This window comes from Mytilus trossulus, chromosome 9 (genome assembly GCF_036588685.1).
Source record: "Mytilus trossulus isolate FHL-02 chromosome 9, PNRI_Mtr1.1.1.hap1, whole genome shotgun sequence".
Lineage (NCBI taxonomy): Eukaryota > Metazoa > Mollusca > Bivalvia > Mytilida > Mytilidae > Mytilus > Mytilus trossulus.
In genome coordinates this window covers 61,878,284-61,896,476 of record NC_086381.1, presented here as the reverse complement: position 1 = coordinate 61,896,476, position 18,193 = coordinate 61,878,284, and the positions used below count along the sequence as shown (strand labels likewise).

The window sequence follows — 18,193 nt, the reverse complement described above, 5'->3', positions numbered from 1 at the left end:
ATCCTGCTACTCATGGTGCACCGTTGCTTTGCTCACATAAGAACAATCCTGGTGATAAGTCTAATAAACCCTGTGGACCATTTCCCGCGTTCGTTGGAAGGTGAAACAAAAATACAGCAGACTCTGCATAATTTTGAAATTTAACTTACAGTTAACGCAAATCCTCAGATTTAATAAAGAGTGATAAATGACGAAAACATATATGTTAAAAAAAATCTTGAACATTTGAATTTTCGTATTTATATTTTGAGGAAAACGTCAAAGGTTTTTTCGAATTACAATAAATGACTGACAAGTAGCACATTTATATGTTTAGCGTGATAAAACTTGTACGACCAAGTACGAAAATAAAGTACAGTATCTGTTGATAGTTCGGGATTGCATATTTGTCCTATTTGATCAGTTGACTACTATATTGTTGTTGTTTTTTTTTTAAATCTCTTTTTTAAAAGATTTAATTACAAATTGAGAATAATGAATATACACTGGCGGATCTAGAATTTTCATAAGTGGGGGCCCACTGACTGCCTAAGAGGGGGCCCGCTCCAGTCCCGCTTTAGTGATTTCCTATATAAGCGACCAATTTTTTTTTCCAAAAAAGGGGGCCCGAGCCCCCTGCCCCCTCCTCCCTAAATCCGCCTCTGGTATGTAAAGAAGCAAGGGATTAAGGTATAATTTGGGGTAATTAATGGTCAAAATATTTAATAGTTTGTTTCACGTGTATTGTGGCTAACTGTCCTTCAAAAGTGGTGACCCATATTTGCTAACCTTCTGCATCAGTTTATCTCTGGTTTAAGGTTATCCCATTTGTAATCACGGTATATTTTCTCATTTTCGTTTAATAACTTATAACAAAAAGTATACATCAAGCACATACATTAGTTGTAATGATATCAGTTTTTAAAACGAATTTTAGGGCGACCAGCTGATTCGATTTGATAGTTTATCTGAAGAACGCGAAAGCGAAATAAAAAAAAACTCTAGTTAACCGTTTTAATTTAAAGCTTGGAGTATTTTCACTCTAAAATGCTAAGTGAAAAATAAAATACCAGTTATGGAGTAAAGGAACATATGAATGAACAGTATGTGATATTATTTAACTTACTATTTTAACAAGCAAGTTATAAATTATCAAGTCGAACAATAAACTATCAAGACACATGACTCATTAGTAGATGTTTGTATTTTGAACTTGTCAATAAGACGGTTTTGTTTCAATAAAGGCAACAGTAGTATAAAGTAAAATCACAAAAATACTGAACTCAGAGGAAAATCAATTTAGAAAGTCCGCTGTTTAAAACTCATGAATCCATGGACAAAAAACTAAATCGGGGTAACAAACTAAAACCGAGGGAAACGCATTACATATAAGAGGAGAACAAAGAAATAACACTAAAATGTAACACACACAGAAACGGACCGAGCATTAGACAATATCCCACGAGAATAACAAATATAACATCAAAACCAAATACATAAATTTGGGATAGACAATTACCGTGACACGTCTTATTTCAAACAACTCTTTAATAACTGATGAAGCATCGATCATTTTCACTCTAAAATACTAAGTAAATACCAGTTATGGAGTAAAAGAACATATTAATTAACAGTACGTGATATTATTGAACTTATGATTTTAACAAGCAAGTTATAAATTATCAGGTCGAGCAATAAACTACCAAGACACAGGACTCATTAGTAGATGTTTGTATTTCGAACTTGTCAATAAGAAGGTTTTGTTTCAATCAACTCTCTAATAACTGATGAAGCATCGATATTCAAACCAATGTGGTTTCCATCAATATATTTTATCGCACCACGGGTAAATTATCACGTTGTGATTGGTTTAACGCCGTCACGTGGTGACTCCCTATGAGACCGTAGGGGGTTAGTAAGTTTCATAGGGGGTTCGTGACGCGGTAATGGTGACGTCATATTAATGTTGTTATGTTTCGTTGATTATTTTACAACAAAACGCAGCAGAAAAAGACTGGCGTGCGATAAATTCGTTATACGGTTAACTACTGACCCTCTATGGATCCGTAGGGGGTCAGTAGCGAACCATATAACTTATAATAAAGATCGTAAATTATTAACTTTGTTGAAATTATTGACGTCCTAAACTAGTTTCCTAAAAAGTCAAGGAAATATGAAGATTTGTTCACCCAAGAATATCCCTTAGTCAGGGAAATAAATGTGTCTTATCACATTCGCCTATAAACATGGAAAGTATTTGTAAGATGATTTTGTTCAAATTAGATTACTGTGTTTAAAATTGATATTTCAAAAGATTTCTTCTGAATTTTAAATGAGGAATATGTAAGTTGAAAAATTAATCAGAGTATTTTGGAAGTAACTGACGATCGATTGATCATCTGCGATATTTTTAAATGTATCTAAGTAATTATTATGTCTGGCAGATATTGTGGTTGTATTTGTAATAAAATTTCATCTCGTCTAACCTCGCGGTGGCATAGAACTTAATACAACAAAACAATGACATCGGTGTTGACATGCATCATTTTTATATTTTTTTCGAAATACTAAGGATTTTCTTATCCCAAGCATAGATTACCTTAGCCGTATTTGGCACAACTTTTTGGAATTTTGGATCCTCAATGCTCTTCAACTTTGTACTTGATTTTGTATTTGTATTTGTATTTGTATTTGAGCGTCACTGATGAGGCCTACATGTATGTAGACGAAACGCGCGGCTGGCGTTATAATCCTGGTACCTTTGATAACTATTAGGCTGAGACAAAAGAAATCAAACATACCATATTTTAAAAATCATAACGAGAATGATTTTTTTTTATATAAATCTAACGAATATTATGATTATTGGATTCGACTACATTTTTGTAAAACGTCATCAAGCGAAAAGGCGACGGTAAAAAGAAGAAGAAAAAACAACACGTTCGTTAACCGTTTCGATTTATAGCTGGGAATGTTCTTATTTTAGATTAATAAGTACATACCAGTTATCGGGTAAAGGACATACTTATCAACAGTACGTGCTATCATTAAACTAATGACTTTAATACGGAAGTTATAAACTTTAACGACGTTGTACTCATAAGCAGATATTAGTAGTTTATGTTCCAATATAAAGGGACATTTCTTCAATCAAAACTCTAATGGTGGAATAAGCATAGACATTCAAATTGAAGCCTTGTCCGTCAATATTCTTATTATAAACTTAAGATCGTTATATATAACCTTTATTAATGCTTAGACGTCCTTGGAATAGTACAAAGGTACTAGGCAGGTAAAGCAACTCAATCAGTTTACACGCACAGTCGACTTGACATGTTCACTCAAAAAACGAAAGAGAAACACAGTTTATTTTTATAATGTATATACCCCACTTTAAAACTTAACTAAAGTAAGATTAAAATAAAAGTTGGATAGTATTCTCTGTTAAAAACTAGGGAAACAGTTTATTCTTTGAAAAATCAACCTATTTCATTTATCGATTCTGAATTCGCTCGTAATATTTGCAACTGGATCTTCCGTAAAGAACAGTCGAACAATCCGTTATCATTTTCAATTAGTTCTGCTATTCTCTTCTGTTCGTCGCTCCCAAGTACGAATTCTAATGTGTTTTTTTTTACGAACACTGTACTTGCCACATATCCATCATACTCATTTTAATGAAGATATGATAAATCTGGTGGGTGCTACCCATGGACCAGGATCTGCTTACCTTTCGGAAACACCTCTGATCTCCCTGTTTTTGTTAGGGTTAGTGATGCTCTCTTTTTAGTTTTGTTTGTACGGTTGTGATGACTGTGTAACCATTTTTATGTCCACCAAAATAAAGATATGGAAAGAAAAGAAAAAGTTGTCCTATTTTCGATAATTTCATTTAAATGTTTCCCCAATATAAAACTTAAGTACGTGTATATCAAGGAGGAGCATCACTTACAAGTTTTAAAGTCGAAGTTTTGAACAACCGTTTATGTCTCCTACTCACAGATAACATGGTTCTGGGAAATCGACGAGGTAATTTGTCATCTGCTTAAAAAATGTCATAAAGCTGAGAACTTTCAGATTATCATATTGATTTACTGTAAAAGATTTGATTTGATATTTGTATTACTAAATATTATATTTTATTAGAGAGAACAAAAATATCTTAAGTATTTACTTTCCATCAATGATAGTTCATTATATTTTACTATAAAAGTCATTTTTCTGATAATCATAGTGGCAATTTCAGTTCATAACAATCCAGTCTACCAGATTGATAACTTTATATTAAACCATTCATATGAAAAAGTAATAAGTTGTCATCAGAAATCTCTAACTGCTAAACAAGTATCAGAAAAAAAGCCATTAGCCTTTGGTATGAATCGTTGATCTTGTTTTTATTCAGGTGCAACCATCAATTTGTTTACAAAACCAAACTGTAATAACAGCCTAATCCAGAAAGTATCACCATAGTTGATTGAAAAACTATTGTTGGGTTTGACTTAATTTCGACCCGTCTATTTGTCATAGTCGTAGACGGAATTGGATCCGTGACTTACATACTTTTTATATTTTTGTAAGAGCTGCAATCAGTCGACAATTACTATTAATCTTAGAGAGTTAATAAAGAACGTATATGAAGAGAAATGGGATTGGTAAAATATCCCATATGATTAAGAACTATTGACGAAAATGGCTACTCTCGTAATAACGTGTTGTTATCATGGTTATAGTGTTGTTAAAATTGTAGAATACAAAGAATTCTTGGAAGATTAATGGATATTTGTGTATTATCTCTTTGATCGTTTTATGAGATAATTTTTATTCCCACTCGACTCGCCTGAAACGAAAATTCACGCTAGTTTCTAAGGTCCTAAGCAACAGCGTTTAACTCATATCCACGCGCTTGAGTGTCGACCAACCAGAAACGTTTAGCCGCAACAACAACAAAAAACGTTATCAAATGATTGCGCTGAAATGTCAAACAATCATGTTTCTAGCAAAGAAAGAAGGATATGTTTATACATGTATATGTATTCACTGCGTTGTTTTATAGATGACGCTTAAAAGTATTCAGTGTCGTTGAATTGTCGTCACAATGACGTATGATCACGTATGTCCTACAACTCTTAAAATTCATTGAACATTCTAAGTAGAGTTTTTTACACTGTTGTTTGTTTTTCTTTGTCTTTTACATTGAGTGTGTTGGTCTATTTTTGACGAGTGAATCCCCTTTCGTATCTTCAACCCATGTTTTATTGTTCTTTATTGCCGTAACTCTCTGAGTAGAGAATTATGTTGTAAACATTATGCAGCTTTTACTAAACAATAATGACTGTATAAAACTGTGATAAAAAAATCCAAAATATCAAAACAAACCAATTAAATACGAAGTAATATAAGTTACTTTAGATTTACGGAAACATTCTCGTAAAATTATCATAAAACTCTTGCCCTAGGAATTGTTTATTCAATAAAAACAGCTACAAATCAATTTAGCGAACTGTCTGAAAGCTTTTCATCAGCAACTGGAATCTGCACAAATGGGTAAGGGATGTTTTTTTACTGAAAAATATATAAATTTCACATTGAATACAATTGTTAGATGTTTATCAGTAAATATTCATATACTACTTTTACATAATATTCCCATATGGGCATACTGAAAGTGAGATTTTGATAATATCCCGAAATTATGTTACTTGTGGTATTTTGTTCTGTATTTAAAACATTTATTAAAGTGCATTATGTTGTCATTTGTACATTTAATTGATAACTGTGAGTCGCCATAAGCATTGAAGGTGACATAAACTTGGATATGTAATACTGATTAAGAGTCCACAATTTTGTTAACGAAGTTAATCACATATTACTAGGTTTGTTGTATTTTATATTTTATATTTCATATTTAATTAAATTGATTAATATTATGGTTACACGCCATTATTCCGACAGCCCATTAGGCCGACAGCCCATTGGTCCGACAGCCCAATACTCCGACAACCCATAAATCCGACACTTAATAAGTATTAGGGTATCAGGGTAAAATAAAACTTATATATTTTAAGAAATAACTCCATATATATAACATAAGACTGAGGTAGTTCGAATACTTTCTGTACACTCAATTCGAAATCTCGGTATATAGAACAGAACAGAAATTATCATTTCACTTTCCAAATTAAAGGGTATATAAACAGCATATAAATCAAGAACAACCAGTGATGGTGCGTGTTACTGATGATGCTCCCGCACACATACTTCGTTTTTCAGTTGTGAATCTGAAAAAGCCTCACATAGCTGACTTATATAAACCTTGAAAATCATTGTATTGTAGTTCCTGCGAAAAATGTGACGAAAATTTTCAACTTGGCTGTCATGTGAAAAGTGTTCGGTAAACAGGAATTTGTTGAGTAATGAATCTGAAAACGTATCACACGATATAGCCGACTTCAATAAACCTTTCAGAAATCCTTTTAATGTCGTTCATGAAAAGATGCAACGAAAATATCCATGGGACGGTACGACAAAATGACGGACTGGCTGACTGAAGAGTGGACGGTTGAATGGACGGACAAACAGTACATCAAACTAGTAATAATATGATATCTTTATAACACCGTAAGCCTCAGTCACAATCGGAGCCAAAATAAAATTGAAAAAAAACAACTAGCACATTGATATCAAATAACAGTCAGTATCAAACCATGTACTACATAATTCAAAAGAACTAACAATATAATCATCATTTGTTTCCCCTATAATAGTAAAGTTGTCTTGGGTTTACATCGAAAATTTATCATAGTTATCTAACTTTTTAGAGTTCTGTCATGTGCTAGACTGAATATGCTGAAAGAGTTCCTCCCTCAAATTTTGATAATGTGAGCATTCGATTGAAAAATGACGCTCATTCTCAACTTTATCGGCTATAAAATACGATATTTTGAATATCTGGCATTTTCAATTCTTAATGTAATGGGTGAGCACCGATTCTGAATGAATATAATTATGAACTTCCTTTCTTAAAACCAATGATATCTAAACATTTTTCACCTTGAAAACAATCTTTAAATAAAAAATAAGTGTCAAGTTTGCCCCAAAACACATAATGTAGTAAGCTTTTTTCCTAATGAATATTTTAAAAGAAAAAGAAGTTGCCGAAATGTTCATGTCCGTCATATTTGTTTTTCGTTTTGTTGTACATCATCAGTCCTGCACTTCCTTCAACCATTATAAAAGAGGCATTTTTTTCTAGATTTTGAAATAAGCTCGGGATATGAAATTGGTATCACTACAAATAAATTGAGTGTCATCTCTCGATCGCTATTAGAAGTGCTGTGTGCTGTCTCCGTATTTCGTGGATTCATATTCCCGAACATGAAACCGTATTCATAATTGGAATTGCTTATCTTTTCTGAGCACATCTTTCGTCCTAGTTACCATCTTATTTTTAAGGATCTGGGTATGTATGTGTCTCTTGTTTTTCTCAATTTACTGACGCTGCATTAGTCCCTTATTTCTGCGACAAAACTGATTTAGATAAAACTCAGATGAGTGATACAAGGGGTAGAAAGTGTTGCGACCAAAGAGGGCGGGTAGTGTTATCCAACTCCGATATATTTCTTTATGTAGTTAATCATGTTAATAGTGATGAAACCTCACTCCCCTGATACGCGAAAGGGGGTAACCGACGATGTTGTGAAAGAAGGTAGATAAAAAAACACACAAAAAAACATAGCGAACTAGAACAGCACAGACTGAGAGTGGACACACAAACGATGAAATGTAAAGAAAAAGAAAATACCCAGACACGTAAAACAAAAGAGGGACCAGGGTATTAAAGGATTGAGCAGTTGCAATAAGCATGTGTATCAACTCCAATGTACTGAGACTTACAGTGGAGATCACTTCTAACCTCTCATTAGAACTGTCAGAATAATCTGTCATAGAACTGTTCTAACCTGTCCTAGAACAGTTCTAGCTAGAACTGTTCTACCCTAGAACTGTTCTAGGTAGAACTGTCAGGATCAGTTCTAGGTAGAACTGACTAAATCAGTTCTAGGTAGAACTGTCAGGATCAGTTCTAGGGTAGAACTGTCTAAACTGTTCTAGGTAGAACTGTCCAAATCAGTTCTAACCGTAGAACTGTCAGCAGAACTGACTAAATCAGTCAGGACTGCAGAACAGTTCTAAATGACGTCACTACAGTAAGGGCACTTTATAATTTAGAAGAAATAAATCACTTCCAATTACTTTGCTATTTAATAGCAGATTTTCTATATTTTTTACTAATCAAACGTTACATGTACAAATATAGAAGTGAATTGAAGGTTATCCAACTCATCGGAGAAACATTTTTATAAGATTGCATAGAAAACATCATTGTTTACGTTTCTTCGTTCCCCGTCTTTAACAGTCTCTTCATAAAACTCTGCATTTGATTCATGAAAGTTTAATCTTAATTTACCTTGATTACCTTGGATTTACATTCATGATTTAAGATTCTGTTTTGACAAATGTTCAAACGAAAATTGTACAGTGGATGAATAATGGGATATTATTTTAACGAAAAAAGTGTTGTTAAACGTAAAAAAACTATGTAGGCTACATTTGCATTATATCGTAAATAATCTGGGAGTGTGGAAGTTGGAACGTCAGAAAAATATACCCAATGTGAACATGAATGAAACATTTGCCACTGGACTTTAGGCTACAAACAAAACCAATCATTTTCCTCCTTCAAATTATTCCAAGAAGAGAACTTCTCATACATGTACTTTTCATTTTAAAATAAAGTATATGAATCAGTCATGTAGTGTTGGATGATGCCGTTAAATAGTTTTGTTTTAAAAAAAAACATCATGAACTACACTGACTTAAAAAGTCACTTTTGTGACGATTCATTATTTAATAATTTAATTTTGGATGTAACGGGTCTCTGATTGGCTGACGTTATTTTGTTATCAGCCCATAGATAAAAGTTAGTCATGTGACCGTATCGTCATCAACGTTTTTTCATGGTTTGCCAAGGTTTAAATTGGAAGTTAGAATTAAATTATAAGAAATGACTAATATTTTTTTCTGTCTATTTGAAATAACATAAAAAATGTGGTGCATGCACACTGTTAAAAAAACCTGCTACCCGCGTTATTCAGTGTGCACCAAATTTTTTATGTTATTTCTTCATAGACAGAAAAAATATTACAGTCATTTCTTTAATAAATAATAATATCGATACAGAGAGGAAATAAGGGCGCGCTTAAAATCTATTTTGAAATTTGGTATTGTCTTTATCATGCAGTATCTATCCTGAGATAGAAATATTATTGGTTTACAATGAGGCCATACATGTATATATTTACATGATAAAGTATGTATGTTCAGTTTTGGTTGATGCGGTCAAATAATGTTGTTATTAAAACAACTCAGTCTAATATATCGAAACTACTGAAATTTGTTAGCAATTCAATATTTTGAATATAAAGAGGACATGCTGTTATTTGAATTATACTATCCATCGTGATTGGTTGTTGTCTGCTCTTTGGTCCGGTTGTTGTCGCTTTGACACCTTTTGCCATTTCCTTTCTCAATTTTATAAGTGATTTACAATGCAGCTATATAATTAGCTATATATTAAGATTTACATAATAAAGTGTAAATATGGTCAGTTTTGGTTGCTGCAGACACACAATTTTATCATACATTGAAAGAATAATTGGAATCAAAACGGAATACCACACATATTACAGAGAACGGAGTTAGTCTTCTTTAGAGAAAATTTACCCATACACATAAGAAAAATGCATTGTCGGAATAATGGGCTGTCGGAGTAATGGGTTGTCGGAATAGTGGGATGTCCGAGTAATGGGCTGTCGGAATATTGGGCTGTCGGAATAGTGGGCTATCAGAGTAATGGGCTGTCGGAATAATGGTTGTCGGACTGATGGGATGTCACCGATTAATATTACAGTTACCAAACATCAATGCTGAAAAAGATTTTAGAAACATTTCTAGACTTTAAAGTTTGAAAGTTTAAAGTCCTAGACTTTTCATACTTATACTGAACGATTTTGGTCAATGTAGTTTTTGATGAAGTTGAAGTCCAATCAACTTGAAACTTAGTATGACTGTTCCTTATGATATGATCTTTCTAGTTTTAATGCCAAATTAGAGTTAATGCACCAATTTCACGGTCCACTGAACATAAAAATGATAGTGCTAGTGGGGCATCTGTGTACTATGGACACATTCTTTTTAATAAAGAAAAAGTGTTCAGTTGCAAATATTTCATGAATACTCAGAACAAGAATAGATTTTACAATATTATACACTAAAGTAGATCTTTTTCAAAGATTTATGTTATACTTATATCTCATCTAGACTAGTCGTCCTTTATTTGTATTCAATTTGCTGCTGGACATTAAAAGGCCATTATCTTGAGGGTTATCATGATTTTATAAATCCATGTTTATTTTATCAAAATTTGTTGTAAATGTGAGTTCCATCAAATACTAGATGACTTGAAATCGGTAAAACTGCACTATTAACATTTTAAAACATCAAAATTGTTCTTTAGACAACACAAAGTCATTTAAGGTGTATTATGTTATTCCACTCTATAATGATGTTTCATAATTTGTGTCACATTTTCGGACTTCTTGGGTTTTTTTTCCGTCAATACAGGGTAAAATGTTTTGCCCCATTACACTCATAATTGTTCTTTTCATATTAGACTTCATATGCTCCTTACAGTCATTTAACAAAATTGAGGCAGGACGGACAGACGAACGGACGCACAGACCAGAAAACATAATGCCCCTCTACCATCGTAGTTGGGGCATGAACATATATTTCTGCATTTTGCGTCTGTGCTTTGCTTTGATATGTAATTTTGTTTGCCTTTGAATGCTTTTTTTTATTATTGTTTTCAATATTGTCGTATTATGTATTATTCGCTAAAATATATAAGTAATGTTGTAACTAGTAATACACGATCAATAAATTAATATATGAAGTACTAATTTTCATTGGTCAATCTAATTGCAATTTTTTTGGTCAACCAATTAGGTTGACTTGTTTTAATTTATCAATACTGTCATTTATCGGAGTTATAAGCTATTGATTTATGTAAAAGTCCTTAAAGTATGAAGAGATAATGTTTAGTAAGCATCTATTTGTTCAGGATGTATTGTTTTAATTCACATGAGCCTACAGGTAAGTTTGCTAAAAAAAAATCTAAATATAAAATGTACAAATACGATAGAAATTGGTTCGGATTTGGTGGATCTTCTAAAAAAATCTTCGAGCATGTAAATTAAAGAAATCCGAGAATAAATTTTACGTTATAATTGTAAAAACTGTCACAATCTTTAGAATAACATTAACGATACCAATTTTCTTGTACCAGAAGCGCATTTCGACAATACATGTCTCTTCAGTGATTCTCCTGGCCAAAATATTTGAAATCGAAAGCTTATATAAAAGATGAAGAACTATAATCCAAAAGGTCCAAAAAGTATAGCCAAATCCGTGAAAGGAATCAAAGCTTTGCATGAGGGAGATACATTCCTTAATTTATAATAATTTCTAATATTTTGTAAATGCAAATTTTAATAACACAAAATGTTCGTATTAAAAGTAAGCTGTACTTTCAATATAGTTTTTGGTCTGGGCTGAGATTTAATTGTATACTAATTCAATCGGTTAATGATGACATTTTGAAGTAAAAATTTGCAGTCAGCAAAGTGCAAACAAACGCACTTCGAGTTATATTGCATTCTACATACATGTATAATAAAAGCAATGTCAAAAGAATATCATAGTTGTCGCATTAAGCCATAAGAATAATAAGTTTAGTAAAGACCAACAACTTTTTTAAGTGACTCTGTATGGTGATGAATTTAAACTGCAAATAAACAATGGACATTAGGCTCTTCATCATCTCAAACTTAAATAACTGAACCTTTATTTTTTTAGGGCATTTGATAACTTATAAATGTAAGTTCGCTGTCCTATCAGTACTGCCATTTCTGTCGAAGAATACACCAACTTAAAGCCATACCTATTCACATATTTTCTGACGAGTCCTTACCGACCGTACAAACCCCGGATTCCTAAAAGCTCCTGTTATTTAGGCATTGTATGACCAATTTAAGAGTTATTATGAGGTATTCCGAGCAATTTCCATGTTTTAGGACAATTTGTACGGGTTTTGCAGATTTGATTTTCAATCGAAGCTTTTACGTTTTAGTAACGACTGTTAATGTATTAGAGGTAACCGGTGAGATCACGAATCACGTACGAATCACGCAAGTATCACCTAATTTGCCGTATGAAACGAAGCGGGATCATTAATTTCAAGTTCGGATGCCTAACTGTTCATTAGTATCTCGCTTTGATTATAAGTGCATTTTTTTATTAATTGATACGCGTACTGCCTATTTTATTATTTTTTATTTTGTATGCCGTCATCAGTCACGGAGTATTTTCTGGTTGGAGTGGAGGTGGTTATATTTTTTAGAACAAATTCTGATTCTGATTTTGGTAAAAAAAACATAATTTTGGCCAGCACCTATAGAAGGAAACGACTGTTTGATTTGTAGGGCTGAAATAAAAAGGCCATAAGGAAATCATAAAAAGATAAAAAGATACGCTCTCTTATTTATCATTATCGCAAACTTTAAGCTTTTAAAAACAAGTAACAACTTTAATTGGATGCAGTACCAAAATCTCCCAAACCACACATCTCGCGTTGAAATTGTGACCAGAACATGAACTTAGGTTCCGATGAGTTAACTTGCATGGAAAAGGGGGATATTTTTTTTAATAAACAACTTGATTCCAAATTCTTAAAGACTACACGAATAAAGAATGGCTAGAAATGGCAGAGACAAAAAAAAATTCTGACGAGAAAATTGAACATGTCCTTCCTTGAACATGCCCTTCCCCCAGCCCCATTTTCAATTTAAATGACTGGTCTCTTATATATATAATTCAAAATTTCTGCCCCAATCATACATTCGCCTGATAGGTTTCGCCTAGTTATTTCTTAGGCCTGAAATTACCGGCCAAGTCATAGAATAAGGTTTAAATTTCATACCCAGTCATGTGTTTGACAAGTTGAAAAATGACCAATTCTAGCGGAACGTCTGTATATATATACTTGTATATAGGTAGTAACCCCTCCTTGGGCGCATACATGCAAAGCTTTAGCAAGAATAAACTGAAAATTTGTATTAATTCGAATCATTGTTTACAATGAGCTAAATAACAAAAAAGGGGAAATTCCTTCTACTCTTTGTACTTAGGGAAAATAAAAAAAAATCGAATACATAATACATAACAGGAAACTTCATATAGATACATTATGTGTTCTTTCGCAGAATAAACAAATAAGATATAATAACATAATTTTATAATTCCAGCGTATTATTAAAGTTCCAATTTTTTTTATTTTTCCCGGACCAAATATACCAAATGATACCAGCAATACTGCATACTAAATAGGGGTTAGCAGACGACCCTTAGATTCTAGGATCGGAGCTGGCAGGTCACGTAAATAAATGTGTTGGTCAGGAAAATAATAGTAATAAATATGCTGGTTCCAACCTTAAATAAACTGGCGTCCAAATTATATTATACAGTAAAATGATACATGTGTAATAAATAATTTGGCGTGTAGCAGTTGATTTTTTTTCTAAAAGAAATAATCTGACTGACCAAATCTGCCCGGCCGGTCCCTTCAGAATCAAATGATTGCCTCCTTATACCCTCAAAGATAGATAGTCGATACCCGCTTTAACTGCGATATTAAAAATAAAATATATAGGGAAAAGACGGGGGAAAATTGGGGTGGGGTGTCTAACTGATCTTATTTTATTATTGATTGCAATTTCTTGTAAGCCTACAAGAAATTTGTGATTAACATGAAAAGGTGGTGCGGGTGAGAAAAAATCTTATCTTGGATAGTTACCACAAAAAAAATAGTGTTAAATTTAAAAAAAAAAAAAATTGTCGCGCCGCGTAATTTTTTTTTCAAGTTGAATGGTCGGTCCCTACTAGTTAAAATATTCATTTTTTGAACACGTGACATATATATATTAAATATCTTCTATATGTTTTTCTTTCAAACACATGCACCGTGGTTAATTAATAGATTGTCCCCATGATTAAATCATGTTATCATTCCACGTGACTATTAAAGTGTAGACCACCACAGGTATACATTTGTACGTACTAATTCGTTTTAATTCGTACATAGGCACTTCCGGTATATAAGTTAAAAATTAGTCTTATTGTTATATAGCCATTCTTATACTTGAAAGCACGTATTGTATCGTTGTTTTCTAGTGAAAGGAACTTTGGGAGGTGTCGAGGGGTATTTTATTCGATTATTTGATTTAAATAAATCTTACCCAATATGAAAATCACTGCTCCTAAATCGTTCGTTCGTCATTATTCGTTGGTTCGTGATCTCACCGGTTACCTCTATTGTAACGAATAGTTACATGTATGAATAAAGTACGGGTATTCACGATTCCTGTCGATTAAGCATTTTTGATTCCCCCCCCCCCCCAAATCGAAGTGAAAACACATAAAGTATACGTATCTAGTTTTTATGAAGTACTCCACGTACAGTATTCGTAATAAATCGTAACAATCAACAGAGCCAACATCACACGAACTAAAAGCACTTTTATAAATCTGCAAACAAATCGTAATATATCTATTTTATTACATATCGTTATAAAAAATGTTTCAAGTTATTAACGGATTATTTCGAGCAGTTTAGGAATGATACGTAATATATTGTTACGAGCGGTTAACGATACTTGTGTGGTTTACGATACTTGTTGATCGTTATGAGTAAATAAGGAAAAATATCTGTACAATTGGACAATTATTTTTGAAATCAAACTGGCGATTGGCTGCTGTTTTATCGCCCTGTAATGTCTTGTAACTCCCGTTTTCTGTAAATACTTAGGATAATAGGAAGATTATTTGATCGGAAAGATAAGTGTCTTCCACAAAGAAAAGAAAACATAAATTTAAGGAATATGCCTGCCCAACAAGACAATCATTCTCTCATGTCGAGGAAGAACAGATGTTTTTGCTTGAATTCCATTAACTTCAATTTCGCATGTACATGAAGATCTTTTTTTGTAAATATTTCCAGCAATAATGACGCCTTGTACTTTCACTGAAAATCATTTTTGTAACCGTCAACTGCAGCGCAACCCTCCGAATTAAAAAACAAGAACTATTTTTAAAAAAAGATATCCGACGTATTTAAATTGGAGTATTAAACTATAATTTCGATGATAACCTTCAGAAGCACAATGACTAAATGATGCAGGACCTCTTTAATTTTAAAATCTCCATATGAATAACGTTTTCTCTGTTTGTGTTCAGTATGCTCGGTCCTCGTATCTTTCTGTTTACATTCACCAAAACCCCGCGGAAATCTCACATGCGCAGGTGCGTTCTAAAATTCATGTACGTTCGTACAACAAAGTTTACATTAAAAATTACATAATTGTCCCGAATAAACAGCTGCCATGGATGCAAAGAGCTATTGGAGAAACAATTATTTTAATAAAAATATAAATCTTTGTAAGATCTAGTTCAAATATTCAAATAGTTTTACACTTGCTTTCCATCACGATATAATTATTAAAACGTTTTTTTCAAACACAACCAAATCACCCACCATGACAGCATATTGTCCAATCACAGAAAGGATTTTCGAGCACGCGTATTCTGTTGCCATAGTTAAGTGTCTTAAAGTTCAAAGGGGACAAACCGAAACTATACCGACTACGTTGGAAAAAAACAAACACAATATCCAGGTTTTGTAAAAAAAAATGGACACATTAAACCGTTGGTTTTACACTGTCTAGTAATTTTGGGGCCCTTAAAATAGCTTGTTGTTCGGTGCGAGCCAAGGCTCCATGTTGAAGGCAGAACATTGACCTATAATGGTTTACCCTATTTTTTAAAATTGTTATTTGGATGGAGAGTTGTCTCATTGGCAATCACACCACATCTTCCTATATCTACACAGAAGGCGTTCTGGGTTTCAAATCTCAGTACGAAAATAAAGTATATTCCTATTGTCCGCGTTACACTGTCCCGATTTTCATATACGATGGACACCCGAATGGGAAAATTGTAAGTTCGTAGGAAGTTAGTTTTTTTTAGTACTTGTATTACCCCAAAACTCTTATACAGCTGGTTATATATAAATATTTACATGTACATGCATAACGAAATGAAAAAAAGAAAGAAAAAAAAAGTTAATTGAATTTCAGACATATGAACGGACGAGGGTAACACACTGGGTCTCGAAGTGGCCGGAACAGTAGCCATGCCAAAAAGATAAATACGATTAGCATTGTGAGTACAGAATCGTTAAATCATTTTTCAAGCCATTATCTGAACCAAAAAAAATCGATGTTTATTCAGCTCCCCGGACAGTCGTTAAACAAATGACTAATGAATGTTTTATGCAACATTGCTGCACTTAAAAGTAGATCGGAACCGGTCGTGCTGGGTCAATATATTCCGAAGTGATTTGTAAACACATTGTGATAATGGTATTACAAAAATATAGTAATTGCTATTATATTGACAGTAATCACCACATTAAATAAATATATCAATACGTTAATTGTCATTACCGTGTTTGTAGAAGGCCTAAAGTCTTAAGATTACGTATTTTCCTCTCAATAGTTTTATTTGCTTTACTGTAAGGTCGCACGAAATGTTAAACATGTTGGTAATAATGATTTTGACGTGTTGATATAGAAAATGCAGATATTTCTTTCCTTGACGTAAACGAAAGGTGTGATTTGGTTAACCTATTTTTTTTGTAAATTAAACCTATAATTATGATTTTGTCATATTGATATTGAAAATGCAGATATTATTTTCTTTCCCTGACGTAAATGAAAGGTACGATTGTGTAAGACTTAGTGTTAGTAATAAAACGTGGTTGGTCGTTGCCTGAAACAATAGGAAAGTGAACTTTTTTTTTTAAATTGAAGCTTTGTTTTAAATTGTTAAGTCATTGTACATTTGCAAATATAAAGGAAGACCAAACCTCCATCAAACAATTTCAGTAAAGTATCTGTAACATTTCGATGTTAGTAACACAAACTAGATACAAGTACATTTAAGCCAAATATTGTTTTTAATTTTAAAAATCTTATTCAAATTCAAAATCCAGTGATTTATAATAGGATTCGTGTTGTTCGTTTAATATTTTTATGTTCTGTTTTAAAGGCTGAAAGTCTGCAACACTTGTCTTTTGTTATCCTTTGCATTTGTCTTCAATAACCGAGTTTGAATATCCTTTTGGTATCGTCGTAATCTCTTCTATAGATCTATATACATGCTCATACATTTGTACATATACATGTAGTTCTAAACCGTCATTGTTTTAATTTTTATATTTATCAAAGCACTAATCATGACATTACAACAAAACATAATAGAACGCTTAACGAATTTAGATGTCTTTAAAAACGAAAAAAAGCATATAATTGCTCAAAGATTTCCCAATACTCCACAAAATTACTTGCATTATTCAAACATCAAGTTGTTCACACGGGAATCGTTTGTTTGGTAGAAACTATTGATTTTGAAGTTTAACAACCGGTCAACAATGATCCCATATTCAAGTTTCCTATATTGACAAAGATTACATGTATATACCATTTAAGATGTATTTCAAAACCAACATTTACGTATGCACTGTTTTAGCAAAGTGTTACATTGCACATTGTCACGAATGATATGAATGTAGTAATCATAATTCTTTACTTACAAAAGTAAAACTCATTTGTTCGAAGAACATTATAATTTTACCCGCTGTACTGCAAAAGTCGAGTATTTAGACAGTAGATGACTTCTTCATTATTCCCGTGGCCAAAAATCGGAAAATCTAAAACTGATTGAAAAAAGGCACTAGTGCATTTGCACATATATACAAAAAGATATAGAAAAAGCCGGGTAAGGAATCTACGGTGGCAGACTGCGGCCATGAAAAAAAAATGTTGTTCCCTCAAGATAATATGTCGTTCCCTCAAGATGCTATGTCGTTCCCACAAGATAGCTATATCGTTCCCTCAAGATGCTATGTCGTTCCCTCAAGATACTATGTAGTTCCCACAAGATAGTTATCCCGTTCTCTCAAGATACTATGTTGTTCCCACAA

General features: G+C 32.7%; 1 protein-coding gene across 1 annotated transcript in view; it reads left to right on the top strand.

The window, feature by feature from the left end:
- The first annotated feature begins 11,121 nt into the window (after positions 1–11,121).
- LOC134683199 (uncharacterized) overlaps positions 11,122–18,193 on the top strand; it is a 59,018-nt gene continuing 51,946 nt past the window's right edge. The window contains exon 1 of the mRNA XM_063542351.1: positions 11,122–11,190. The gene's annotated coding sequence lies outside the window, so the exon portion shown is untranslated. The remainder of the gene's footprint in view (positions 11,191–18,193) is intronic.